Source organism: Triturus cristatus, chromosome 2_2 (assembly GCF_964204655.1).
Source record: "Triturus cristatus chromosome 2_2, aTriCri1.1, whole genome shotgun sequence".
NCBI lineage: Eukaryota > Metazoa > Chordata > Amphibia > Caudata > Salamandridae > Triturus > Triturus cristatus.
Genome location: NC_140582.1, coordinates 223704254 through 223718752, shown reverse-complemented (window position 1 = coordinate 223718752; position 14499 = coordinate 223704254).

Below are 14499 nucleotides of genomic sequence, written 5' to 3'. Positions count from 1 at the left end.
AGCATGTGTCTGTATGTCAATTACGTCAAGAACGGGATCCTTAACCATCATGCAATGTGTTGGTGTCGGAACTATTGTCTTTGTCATGTCAGATGTGTGAGTTTGAGCAGTCTGTTTAGCTGTTCTGTCAGCTAGATCATTGCCTTGAGAAATGATATCAGTAACTTTCGTATGAGCTTTACATTTCATAATTGATATTGCAGTGGGTAGATGTATTGCATCTAATAAGGCATGAATGAGGGGTCCGTGCTGAATGTGGGCACCGTGAGAAGTTAAATAACCTCTCTCTCGCCACAGCACGCCGAAGTCATGTACAACTCCGAATGCATAACGTGAATCAGTGTATATGTTGACTTTTTTATTCGTAGCTTGAATACAGGCTTGTGTCAGAGCGATGAGCTCTGCTGCTTGAGCGGACAAGGTATTTATGCGATTTGTTTCAATGACTTCAGTGTCTGTTGTGACTGCGTAAGCGGCCACTAGCTCTCCTGTACTTGTTCTCATACATGAACCATCTACATACAACGTCAGGTCTGGGTCTGACAATGGGACGTCTGTCAAGTCTTGTCTAGGTTTCGTCGTGATAGTAATAACTTCAATACAATCATGTGCTAGTGGGTCTGTTCCGTTTACTGGTAACAGTGTGGCAGGATTCAATGTACTACAACGTCTGATTTCTATGTGTGGCTGAAACAATGTTAATTCGTAACCGGTGAGTCTTGCTATAGTCAAGTGTTGTGTTTGTGTGCGGTTCAAGAGAACCTCTACTGCATGTGGTACTTGTACTGTCAATTGGTGTCCTAACACTATGGCATCGCTTTGTCTGATTGCTAAAGCTGTCGCTGCCACTGATTTTAGGCACGCAGGCAGAGCCTGAGCTACGGGATCTAATGTACTATAAAAATAAGCACATGGTTTGTGTGATCCTGCTTGTTCCTGTGTGAGTACTGACAAGGCAGTACCTTCGCGTTCTGTAACAAAGAGTGTAAACTGTTTATTGTAACATGGTGTTGCTAAAACAGGTGCTTGACATAAAGCTTTCTTTAGGCTTTCAAAAGCTTGTGTATGTTCCTGAGTCCAAGGGAGAACAGTCGATGTGGCTGCCTCCTGTGTTGTCAACTGGATGAGTGGTTTTGCTAGAAATGCATACTGAGGGATCCACTGCCTACAATATGAAGTGAGGCCTATAAAAGCCCGCACCTCCTTTTGTGTCTTGGGTATTGGCATGTTAGTAATTAACTGGATGCGATCGGGTGTAAGCTGCCTTCCCTCCTTGGACAGCGAGTGCCCAAGGTAAACAACTCTCTGGACACAGAATTGCAGCTTAGAAGGGGACACCTTGTGCCCCTTTTCGGCCAAAAATTGTAAAACCGTCAGTGAGGCTTTTTCACATTCAAGTTCGCTTCTAGCGGTGATCAGCAGATCATCGACATATTGAAGCAGGGCAGTGTTGACTGGCATGTGGATACTATCAAGTTCTCGTTTCAGTGCTTGGCTATAGATGCTGGGGCTTTCTGTGAATCCTTGAGGTGCGCGTGTGAATTTAAAACTTCGTCCATTTAAACTAAATCCGAACAAGTATTGGCTTTCCGGATCTATTGGGACGCTGAAAAAGGCATTCTTGAGATCAATTACAGTAAAGAATGTTGCTTCGGAATCAATGGCTGTCAGTAATGAAGAAATGTCTGGGACTACGGGGTATTGTGGTACAATGCATTTATTTAATTCGCGCAGATCAATAACCAATCGATATACTGGCGGGGCTTTTGGATCAGTTCGTTTAAGAATCGGAATTATCGGTGAATTACATACATTGGAGTCGGTTTCCACAACCACTCCTTGGGTAATAAGCTCGTCAATGATTTGCAGTAAAACCACTACAGCATCTGGGGGTAACTTGTATTGTCGCATTCGTGGTAGTACCACTCCTGTCTTTAGTGTGACTCGATATGGTGTAATGTTCATGCAACCAACATCTGTAGGGCCTTGTGCCCATAAACGTGTGGGTAAAGTCTGCAGTCGGTCATCCATGTCTCGGGACACATAGTGCCCTTTGAAATCACGTAAAAACAATCTTACTCCTTCCGGAGAACAACATATTATAGCTCCTAGGGCTTTCAATGTTTTTATACCTAACAAGTTTTCTGGACATGATTTAGTAAGTAATAAATCTGTAGTTCGTGTCAAGGGACCAATCGTAAGTGGAAGAGGCTGGGATACTTCGTTAATGATAGGTTTTCCTGAAAAGCCAAGGGAAATATTCTGTGAGCCTGAGAGGGGTGCCCCTGGAACTTCACTACGTTTTATGGTTGTTCGGCTTGCCCCTGTATCAAGTAAAAAATTTCTATCTTGGCCTAATAGTTCACTGTGTACATAAGGTCCTTCTTGATCTACAGGGACCTCGATAAGGGGTAAGCCAACTTCCCTCTCTAGGCTGTTTCATGAGTATCGTTGATAATCAGGATAGTCATACTGTGCGGTCTGGTACATCTGTTGTGTCGTTGTTTGTGTGGCAGCAATAGGCTGCGGTGGTGGAGCTGACATAGACTGTTGCGGAGCTGGCATGGACTTTGCATGCTGCGGAGCTCCTTGTTGGTTCTGATCCTGTCTAAGTGGCCGTGGTCTTTCTTTTGTATTACCTATGGCGATATTATGTTTTAAAACTGGGCAATCGTGTACATAATGACCTGGCTGTTTACAATAGTTGCATGTCCCTTTTACAGGACCTGCTGAGACACTGGACTGTGTCATACCCTTTTTATGACCGTCAGCTGGAACTGTCTGGGAAACTAGCATTTTCATTTTCGTGTCTTTCATGCGTCTTTGTTCATGTTCTTGTTCCTCTCTAATTCTATTGTGATGGTACTGTAGCATTTGTAACATTTGTGACGGAGTGTTACCTTGCCATGTACTCTCGAATTTCAATACTCTATTCTTAACTTGGGGCAAGGAATTTTCAACCAATTTTGTCACAAACAGATGTGGATACGACTCGCTACTTGCTTTTATTCCACTATTTATACCAAAACATTTTTCGAATCGGGCATAGAAATCACTAGTGTCTTCATCTGGTTTTTGTTTACAGGCTGAGATTGCACCCCAGTCTTCCTTTTTCGTAGTTAATAAACGTGGCAGTACCTGTACTAGTAAACCTGGTAGTGTTTTGGTCTTTTCCCCAAGCCCTGAACCTGGACCTCGAGCTTTTTCTTCGTTTTCTAATGCTGTCCAATCTATCTTCTGGTCTCCCACCTCCCAATCCTTTTCCTTGAGTTTTTCGTAAATGCCCGCAGGCATTAATACCTTCAATATTGTCATAATGTCGGGATAGGTATATTCTCCCATGAGTAACATATCTTTAATTTCACGGTGGAAACCCGCTGGGTCTTTGTCATGACTGGGTACCACTTTCTTCATTTCTAATAGTTCTATTTTAGATATAGGTGTATACACAAATACACGTTTAAACTGATTGTCCTCACCTTTTATCGGGTGGACTTCGCGTAAGGGATTCTGTCTATCCATATAATACGTCGTTCTTTCCTTGATGGGCAGTGAGACATGTTCGGGGCATACAAAAAGAATGTACTGTTTTCTGGATTCCAGTATTTCTCTAATTAACTCAGTACCTGAACCTCTCCATTTATTCGTGAGTAATTCAGTCAATATATCAGGTAAGGGACCAGGATCGGAGTGTTGGCTTTTATATAATGTAAGGAGTTGTTGAATCATATAGATACCAGCTAAACGCTGTTCATCTGGGGCGAGGTTCAAAAACGTGTGCGCTAATGTATCATCACTATATTTTCCGGGACTATCAACCCAATGAACGGCTGACCTGGCTAATTCTTGTTCGTCCATAGAATCGAGTATATGATAACCCCTTCGTTCTCGGAGTAATTTGTCAGCGGCTTGGAACGAATGTTCGGGGGACCTTATATTTATTATAGGGGTTTGGAAATTTCTGCTATTATCTGGACGTATCGGACGTATCGGATCAGTAAAGCATCTAGTATTATTGCAAGATCTTCCTCTACCTACATAGGCCATGGTTTCTAACTGTCCTGTGGGCAGTTCTGATTCTTCCTCCTCCTCGGTTTGTTCAGGCTCGTCTACTGCTAATCTTTCTTCGTGTATTCGTTCTACTTCTTTGCGGATCTTGCGGCACATAGCTACTATACATGATCGTTTATCATGTCTCCCCTCTGATATATTCCGACTCCATGTGGTAAGAATTTGCATTTCTTCCGGATTTACCCCTGGTCGGTCTTGATTTCTGATCACACAGTTTATGAGGAAACGTAACAGTTCCCCCTGTATTTCCACTTTCTGGTACTCCATGGCTCTGTTAATACTCTCAGAATCTCGCCCTGACTGGACAAAGTGATATATATTTTCTAAATGTGTAGTCATTCCTGGTAGCCTCCCTAAATATATTGCAGCTCGTCGGATACGTAATGATGCCAGCAGCATTTCGTCCCCTTTTCCGGGCACAGGGTCATATCTACAATCTATTAGAAGTTCCTTGAGCGTGTCGGGAGTTACTAGTTTGGGCGTACGTTGGTGGGCTAATTCTTGAAAGGAAAGTTTATTTACTCTGGGTGGCGTGGAAAAAATGTTTGATGTACCTCCTGTAGCACCACCTGGGGTGCTGGATGTGAAAGGATTCGTTGAACGTGATATAGCAACCATAGGTGTGGATACAGATGTAGAAACAGATGTGCTTGCCGGAACTTGTGTCGGAGTTTGCTGTTGCGGAGGTACAGACGGAGGAGGGTCTTGGCGTTGAACCCCCTCGGCAGGCGGTCTATGTGGCGCAGTATTAGCATACTCGGGAGCTGCGTCGTCTAAATAAGAGGAAAGAAAAACATCTTCTGCGGTTCTGGGATGCCCTTTGGGATGTACTTTTATCGGAAATAATGGGGGTGGCAAGTCTTTTGGTATCTCCGGAGTAGCCTTAGGTAACCCTTCGGCCAGAAGAGGATACATACCATTCATAAGGGCATTTCTTTGTCTGTCTGTTTGTTCTGATTTTACTCGAGTACCTTCTTCAATTAATAGATTTTCTCGAACTTTATTTGAATTCTCCTTACTTTTCTCTTCCTGTCTGAGCGCTTTTTCTGTACGTCTATATGATTCTTTACGCCATAATTCAATGGCATCTTTCTGTGACTGTCTAGCTTTCTTTTTCCATAATTCTTCCTCTACTTTCATGATGCAATCTGCATCCCAGGTCCCAGCTGCGGGCCACCTCTGACTTTCTGGTAATTCCTTGGTGTAGTCTACCCATAAATCAAGAAATAATATGGCGTCTAGGCCATGTTTATGATACATGAAGTACCCTGGAGTGTCCCTAGGAGGAATGGGAACAGCTTCTTCGAGTACCCCTTTTCTAGTTTTTATCTGTCTTAATTTCGAAAAGAGCGGCATATTGAGAACTGATCTGATACCTAATTTTGAACACGTTTAATACAACAAAACACAATAATGAACAGTCATTCACACCACAATATGCAGAACGTATTTAAAAACATTTTAACATTTAACATGTAATGAACAACAATGATGGCCATTTAGGGAACTAGTCACTAAGCATAATACTCGGCACTAACTAGGTAATTCTGAATTATATACTATACATACTTGATATACTGCTAAACAGTACAGATACACTGCTGAAACAGTGCAGACCGGATTTGTGTACCCAAACCCGTCTTGACCGGCACAACCTATGTGCACGTCAGAACGCCTCCCCGACAATGGTACTCACCGGGTAGCTCGAAACGGAAGGCCTCGGAACTGAACTGAACTGGACTTGAACCGGACTGGACTCGACTCGAAACTTCGGAAACTTCGGAAACTGGTGGGCCTCTGTATACCTCGGATCTTGCTCTCTCAGCTAGGCTCTGGTCGGGATACTTCGCACTTCTCACCGCCTCGTCTGGGTGTTGATCGCAGCCTCAGTTACCCCCGCTCGGCAGGAGGGAGATACAGGAAATCCTGTGGGTACGCGTTGTTGTCCGTCCAGCTGTGACAGGAGACCGGGCCTGCAACGCACCTCCGGCGCGTGAGATGAGAAAGTGTCCCTGTTCGGGCGCCATATATGTGGTAAATAATTTAATTACCGGTTTCTTAATTTGATGCGGAAAATGTATAATAATAGCTCAGTAAAATAAGAGGCAGAATCCGTGGTATTAGAGGTTCGGAACGGGCTTTATTCCAAAATCAATTCGAATTGATGGACTCCATATTCCATCACCACGAAGGTTCAGGAAGTGAAGGACCAACTTTATTGACAGGTAATCATTTTTATACAATAGGCATTACAGTGAAACAGATGCAGGAGGCGTAACAATTGATAACAAAGATAAAACATACATGCGTAACTAAAGTGGGTGTAACTAGGCGTAACTAAAGAACGTCATTAGGTATGATGTCACAAGTAGGTGGCACCATGAAAGAATTTCGCAATGTCAGCAGAAATACTTGGCAGAGATGCGCGCGCAGCAGCATGACGTGTGATTGACGTGCAACTAGGGGGTGAAGGGGACTTGACATTTAGCTCTACATGTGGAGACAGAAGTCTGGGGTTATGTCAACCTAATCCCAAATCATATCTAACATCCTATGTTTAAAGAACTATGTTATCCAAAAAGAAAGGTCTTTCGAACAAAATCTATTCTATACTGACTGTGAGTGCGTGGACAAGCGTCTAAGTGTCTACACTAGATGCGAGGGCAGAAATCTTCCATAGTAACAGGGCTATGAATTACTTGCATAAAGACCGAGAAGCCGGGCCTTTTGCTCGGTAGCTGGAAGAATGTTTACTTAAACTACTAGACAGGAATGCATTGGATGGGGAGCGGAGCAGATAATCTCGAAGGTGAAATACAGTTTTTGGCAAGCAGACAGGTTGAGTCAGGCACCGTTAGCCGCGCAGGGAGTAGGACAAAGTTCATGGATACAGATGCGAGCTCAGACTGGAGCTTTCAGAGGCAGAAGGCAGGGAAAGGCTTAATGGCAGAATCAGGGCCTACTCGCCTGGACTGTAAAATGGGATAAATGAACCATATAAAGCCGGTGGCCTTTCATACTTAGGAATAGAATATCCGGCCCATTCATGGCGGATCTGAAAGAGGACATGTTGACGGTGGACGCACATGTGTTTGCGTCTTCATAACTGGAACTGGAGGAAACATACATGTACTTGTGATTTATACATGAAACCGTTGGGGTCCAAGATAGGGGACATAACTGACCATAAAAATCCATATTTCCACACCTTACCAGGCAAGTATGGATATTCTAATCCAAGTGTTTTTTCCTGTGTGACATCCATTGTTGAGTGGGTTTTCTTTGCCCATTAAAGAGTACATCAGTGCTGTGTTGATGTATGTATGTGCTATGTGATATTAGGATGTTCAGCCTAATGCATACTGCAAAATGAGTATGTGTGCACATGCATATGCACATCTTTTCACAGTGGTGAGTGATTTGGGGTTCTCTTAGTGGATTTTTCGAAATAGCAGATCAATCTAGAACAGAAATTCAGAACAGTGTATGTGAGACTAAATGGTATAATCAGAGTAGGCTAGACTTAGCCATCCAGATCGTAACGAGCAGAAACAGATGCAACCTTTTAAAGGTAAGACTGTTGCCTTTAGTTGTACATTTCAAATACTATTGGACACATGAGCAGAATCTATGACATTTTTTAAGCGTTCACCTTCTCCATTTAGGGTGAGTGGTGGAAATTTGGAGCTGGGGGTTGCATCCCACATCCCTATCAAGCTAACAATGGTAAATAATCTACAGTAGAGCGAGCCTAAGTCAATTGATGCCTAAAGCCATAAGGTAAAACACAAATATTTGGCTCTGAAACAATTAGAATTATCAAGCATGTCTCATATCACCATATTGCCTTCACTCGTCTATGCAAGGCCAAAAGTTCAATTTAGATCACAGTGCGGTTTGTAGATGAGAATACGTCCTCATTCCCCTTCCCAACCTTCCGCCATATAATTTTACTTTTGTTGTTAGTTATGAAATTTCAAGGGGCCTGATTCACGAAGACTTTTTCCATGAGTAGGTGTGACTTAAAACTGGAAATTTAGAAGTAGGTCAAGTATAAATCAAACCAACGCACTGAAAATTCTCTATGATTTAGGTCAAAGAACGTGCAAAAAAGAAAAATAAATCTTCTGGCTTACAGTAAAAGAGGAGAATTACACATTTAACATTTTTAATAACACATACATTTTCAACTAAGTAAGTAACAATGATCAGATGTGGTGAATTGTATATTCCATTTACCTATGCAACAATTTGGAGTGCAACCATGCCTCAAACCTAAAGGTGTATTCTTTAGTGTCCAGAGTACAATATGTCGGTGACTTTTCAAAACCATCCTTTGATAGACCAATAATGTGCCTTGAAGTAAATTTCATAACTTATCAATGAAAATGTCAACAATTTATTCAACGTTCGTTACCAACTTTTGAAGACTCTGCTTGATATGAGGTTAAATGGCATGCATTCCAACATTTAGGAACAGAAAAGAGAGAATAGTGGAACGTAATTTATCCATTAGCATTGAAATGAAGAAACTTTTAAGTGAGTGAAAACTAAACGTAAGTAATTTTTGGCTTAAAAAATTGGGTGTCGTCAGCCTGAATCGTGAGTGTTTGCTCATATGAAAGGGATATCATTTTTAAATCTGTCGTTAATACATTGGCCTGTCTGGCATGTCCCCTTTCCCAAAAATATTGGACAGTTTGTTTCAGGTGATGAGTGGTGAGTGGAGGACAGTGCTTAATTTAAAAAAAACATTATTTCAAGGACCTAATGTTTTTTAGGAACCCACTGCAGGTGCTGATCAATGCTAGATTTGCCTAACCACAAGGCTGTCTAACCTCATTTGTGTTTCTTCCACTACCCCACACTTCCTGTGTCATTATTTCAGGTGTACAGGTTCGTTTTCATCCCTGCTTTCTCCCTTTCTTGGTTTTACTGCATTTCTCCTCCTGCTTACTCCGTTTTATACCTCTTTTTGGTTAAAGTTGATTGGTGACAAGAAGTCCCAACCTTCCAAAATAAGTGCAAGTAGCCTCCACCTACAGCCACCGCCACCATTCAAATGCTAATCTCATCAAGGAGGGAAGAGATAATGGTTTCTCAATGGGACTCGCCAATACTGCATGCCTAAAGAATGGCAAACTCTTTTGGGCTGCCATAAAAGATATGCGGGCGGTGGCTCAAGTTCTCTCACCCATAAGTTGTAATATAACCAGTGAGGCTTGGGAGGCACATTTCTCAGCAATATATGCAGCCCTGTCCCATAATAAGGAGACAACCGAGTTGCCAGATCCCAAGGGAGTTCCAATATCTATCCTTGAAGTAGAAGAAGCTATAACTCAGAGTATAGGTAATAAGGCCCCCGGGGCCTGATGGGCTGCCCATAGACCTCATTGAACACAAACCTAATATTTGGGCTCCTCTTTTGCTCAATGTTTCCAATAATTTAGATAGCTCCCCATTACCAAGTACATGGTCGATATCTGTTATCGTACCGATTTTTAAAAAGGGAGACCGCTTCTATCGAGCTGCTACAGGCCAATTTCCCCTATAGACAATGCTGAAAATATTTGTCAGGGTTTTATATAACAAGATCAAAGGTTGGGCAGAGAAGAACACTATCCTACACCCCTGCCAATCGGGTTTTAGAACTAAGGTGGGCACAATAGAACAGTGCCTTATTTAAATCTAATAATTGGCAAATATACAATTGCCCAGCGTTCACCAATAAACCTGGCGTTTATTGATTTAACCTCTGCTTTTGATTTTGTTAACCGATCAGTGTTATGGTCTATCCTACTGGAAATGGGAATGGACCAGACATTAGTCCAACTCCTACCTTATTTAAACCAAAATATAAAACACAGGATTAGAATTAACGGACAAGGGGAAGTTTCTAATGATATTGGTGTTTTAGGAGGGTTAGGCAGGGTTGTATTCTGGCCCCATTGCCTTTTTTTTGTACATTAATAATTTACACAAGTTTTTAGCAACGCTTAATAATGATGTTCCAAGAATTAATGGGCTCGCACTTCCATCCTTATTATATGCTGATGATGCGGACCGCCCTCCTAAGGCCCTGAGCCTTTAAGTATGAAGTTTTGTTGATTTTATAGACTCTTTACATTTGTCCACTAATTTTAAAAAATCGTTTATAATGGCCTGTGGATTAAGGAAATACTCAATTAAAGTCCTTCACATTGGCGATCAGAGTTTACTAAACATAAGCATGTTCTCTTACCTGAGCTTGGTTTCTGCTGGTAATGGTCTGAGGACAGACCATACTGTATATTCCAGGACTAAGTTCTCTAGGTCAGTTAATACAGTACCTAGCTTGTTCAAACTTAGGAGGGGGAGGGGGGGCATTTTACCTATTTAAAAAAAATTGTAAACTCAGTGTACACCTTTAGTAACTGATGGTGCAGAGGTCTGGGATATTGCCAAATGTCATAATATTCAGTATGAGGAGAATAGGTTCTGTGGCAAGCTTCTTGGTGCTCCAATTTCCTCTTCTCAATTTCGGTGTCACAGCGAATTAAAACTATATTACGTAGAAGACTATATCAGAGCGCGCCCTGCCTTATTCTTGTTTTCCACATGGAAAAATAAGTCAGCGTCAACCACTAGAGATATCATAGCTTACAGTCTTAAATGTGAGAGAGGTATGAAAATCCCATGGCTAGCGGAGGTGTGGTCCAGTCTACCCAAGATTAGTTATGGAAATGTTTTTGATAATCCAAATGAGTTAGACATTGTAAGTAAGAAAGAGTTGCGGGTGGCCCTGTATAGGTGTTATGATGAGGAAAGATTGGCATAAGAGTCCAGTAAATCTAGCATAGCTGTGTATCTGAACATTGAGAACGATCAACATCTGGCCAGCTACCTGACTAAATCTATGGGTCGATAGGAGTGTGGTCTTTTGTTTCGCTTAAGAGCTGGCACTGTTAAGTACCTATTATGCTTCCCTCTGGTCTTCCAAGCGAATCTTGATTTTATTCCTTGCCCATGTAATGGGCACTCGGGGCATACCCTGTTACATTATTATTTTTTTTTGTAAGTTCTATGAACAATACACCAAATCAGTTTTGCTCCCATTTTTTAAGAAAAGATTATATATTGATTATAGAGATGCTTACAAATCCTTGCTCGCACTGGATGAGGAGTAGTTAATTTTGCGTGGGCACTTTTTAAAAAATTGCTGTCAGGGCCTGCACATAAATGAATACTGTATATTTTGCACCGTATTGCTTGCACTTTACTGAAGAATCATGTATTTGTTTTGTTGCTAAGATTTTACGATTGTGTATGTATCCATATATTGCATGTATTCTCCTCTTTTATGGATATGTTTTTATCCGAATAAAGATAATATTGATTGATATGCCCACCTTCATTTATAAACATTTTGAATTTTTCTTTCCACACCCCCTTCCTTATACAGTGATTCTAATTACGGTCATGTAATGCATTTCTTTTTAGGAAAGGTGTCCAAGCCTGCTAACGGTTCTTGAAAACGTTAGTAAACTCGGTTTTTCGAACCCAGTTTACTAAAGTTTTCAAGAACCGTTTCAACTAGCAAAATGCTCTATCTTTCAGTCTAGGGTTCAATGGGATTTTCATCGAAGGCACCTGCGCAAATTGTTTAAATCAAATTAATAGATACTGAAGTTTGCTCGTAGGCTGTATGTTAGTGGAAACGCTCTAACACTCAGAACATGTAAAACGAGGCAGAGGGAGCCACATATTCTTTCACATTGAAGGGAACGTGTAGAAATATGAGTTGAGCAGGCTTATGATCTGACTGACGTACCTGCAACAAGCTACAAAAGAGGCAGTAGTGGTGACGTGGCAACAGGACTCAATCACTGAGCTGTTTCGAGGTAGAACTAAAAAAAAAGACGCCAGTAAAGCAAAGTAAAGCTGGTGTGAAACAACGCACTTCAGCACCCAACAGCTGCTAAATCGTTTTGCCATCTATTTACTGCGCAGTGCGCACGCGTCAAAATACCTGATAGAGGGGTTTCCTGTGACTCGAGCGCTTGGAACGTTCATTGCGCATGCTCAACCCTGTGGTATATGCGAAGTTCAGTCACTTGTGCCATTGCTTTCTGCTCCCAAAATGGATTCAATCCTGTGACATCCACGAGGCACAAAGGCAATATCCACGACGATTTTCTTTAAGAGATTGAAGACAGGAAACGTGTGTAAATGTTTTTCGTGTTTCTATTTGTTTTGTATTTTTTACTGCCAATAACATGCTGCTCATGATGGCACAATTGTAAGCCTTTTTGTGGTCTTGAATGTGCCATAATTTATCTGCTTTACAAGAGATGCTTTAGAAATCCATTGTCATTTTTTAATCAAAAACACGACCCAGAAGTATGTGTAGTGACGGTGCCACCTGGCCCGTTCACGCATGGCTAGCACGCACGCACCCACCCCGAGGGCGGGCTCGGCCGAGAGATTAAATAAAGGGGCGCAAGCAGTGCTTAATTTGTAAAATATGAAGTGCAGGTGCTCAAATGTTTGTCGGAGGCCACACCCCTTTCCCCCGGCTCCACCCACTTCCTTCACTAGCTCCACCCACTTCATCTATTGGCTCCACCCACACCCTCAACTGGCACGCAAGCCATAAACCGTGAAAATGTCACATATGTCCTCACGCCAGAACGCATGGAAATGTTATACATAAGCACCCATGCCATAAACCATGAAAATGTCACACATAAGCAAGCACCCACGCCATAAACTGTGGAAATGTCACACTTAAACCCTCAGGCCAGAAAGCATGGAAATGTCACACCTAAGTGTCCAGGCCAGAAAGCATGCCATAATCCGTCACACATAAGCATCAAGGACAGGGCTAGGCCAAAAACCGTGGAAATGTCACACATAAACATCCATGATCCAGGCCACACACCATTGAAATGTAACATATAGGCATCCAGCCGGGGTGTGTTGTTAACTTCCAGCCACAGTAAACCAGTGCTTAATTTGTAAAAACATAAGTGCCAGGACCCTTTTTGGGAGGCCATTGCAGCTTGCACCACGCATTTTCCCTCCCTGGCAGTACTGCTAATAGCAATACCAACACAACTAGTACACATCACTCACCTAGAAGTGTGACAATTCTGACTATTTCAAGTCACTTAAAGCTATAAAAATGGTGTGAGCAGTAGATATTATTCATATATAATGTATATTAAATTATTAAACATCTGTTGCTGTGCTTAACTCAAAATTAGACAGACAGCGCCACTAGGTGCCAGACTTCCATAGGTACCGGAATACAGGTGTTGAGAATTAAGTACTGGCACCGAGCACCGGAAAACACCAGCTGAAATTAAGCGCTGGGTGCTGCCCTTACTGAACTGCTTAATTTGTGCCAGTTGTTGCAGGTGGTGGTAACAAGCCCTCGTTTTTGAAGACCTGGAATTATTGTTCAACAGCAGACTAACTTTGAGTCAGAGCAGGGGAGAGAGAGAGGTGAAACAGATTGAATGGCGGAAGAGAAGGGTAGGGAAACAGAGACACAGGGAGAAAGCCGGCTTGAAAAAGAACACACGAGAGAGAAAATCGTGCAGAGTGAAGAAAGAGCCATTATGAGGTGGAATCAAGACCAGACAGCCTCCGTAGTTTGCAACACTGGCATTCAGAAGTTCTCCCAATGGTCTCGAAAGACAAACTTTGAGCCCCTGCATTTCTTTTTTTCACACATTAAGCCCTAACTGGCAACATTGCCTCATCCTCACACTTTCAGGTTCCCATCACAAGCTGAGCATGGGACCAGAATACAAGAGGGCTCAATAGGTCAAGGGCATCGTGCTCAATTTTTAAGGTCATTAATGAGACACTTTTCCTGACATATAAACGATATTTACAGCTCTTCTGAAGCGGGAAAGAAATCTGGGCCTCCCAGGTCAGTCAGTCGGGCAAAGAGGGCTCCTGGCTGAAAGCATTCTTAGTGGGCAACGCTTCAGTGTGTTTCTGGAATTGATCGAAGTTTGGCTGAAGCCTGTAGTTTCAGCCGACTATGGCTAGAACTGGCGATGGCTGCTGCCTTTTACCTTCTGCCTCCACACCGCCTGCCAGAGCACCACAACATACCGCCTGCCAGAGCCCTCCGTGCATAGCTGCCAAGGTTTTAGATTGCTATGTATGACTTTTCTATAATTTCAGCGCAATTATGAGTGGCATTTCCAAGACTATGAGTGAGTGACAGTTTCTCGTTAGCAAACTAAGGCAATGACGGCGAGGGAAACATATAAACATCATAAATTGCACCCATTTGCGCAACAAGAAACTCTAGGAATCTGTTATTAGCATTACGATAAAAGGATAATTATTATTATATGTGGCCTCCTCCTGGCATCACTTTTGAATTCACCTCACAGAGGCTGCTCACTTCCACCTAGCCTTTCAGCCTCT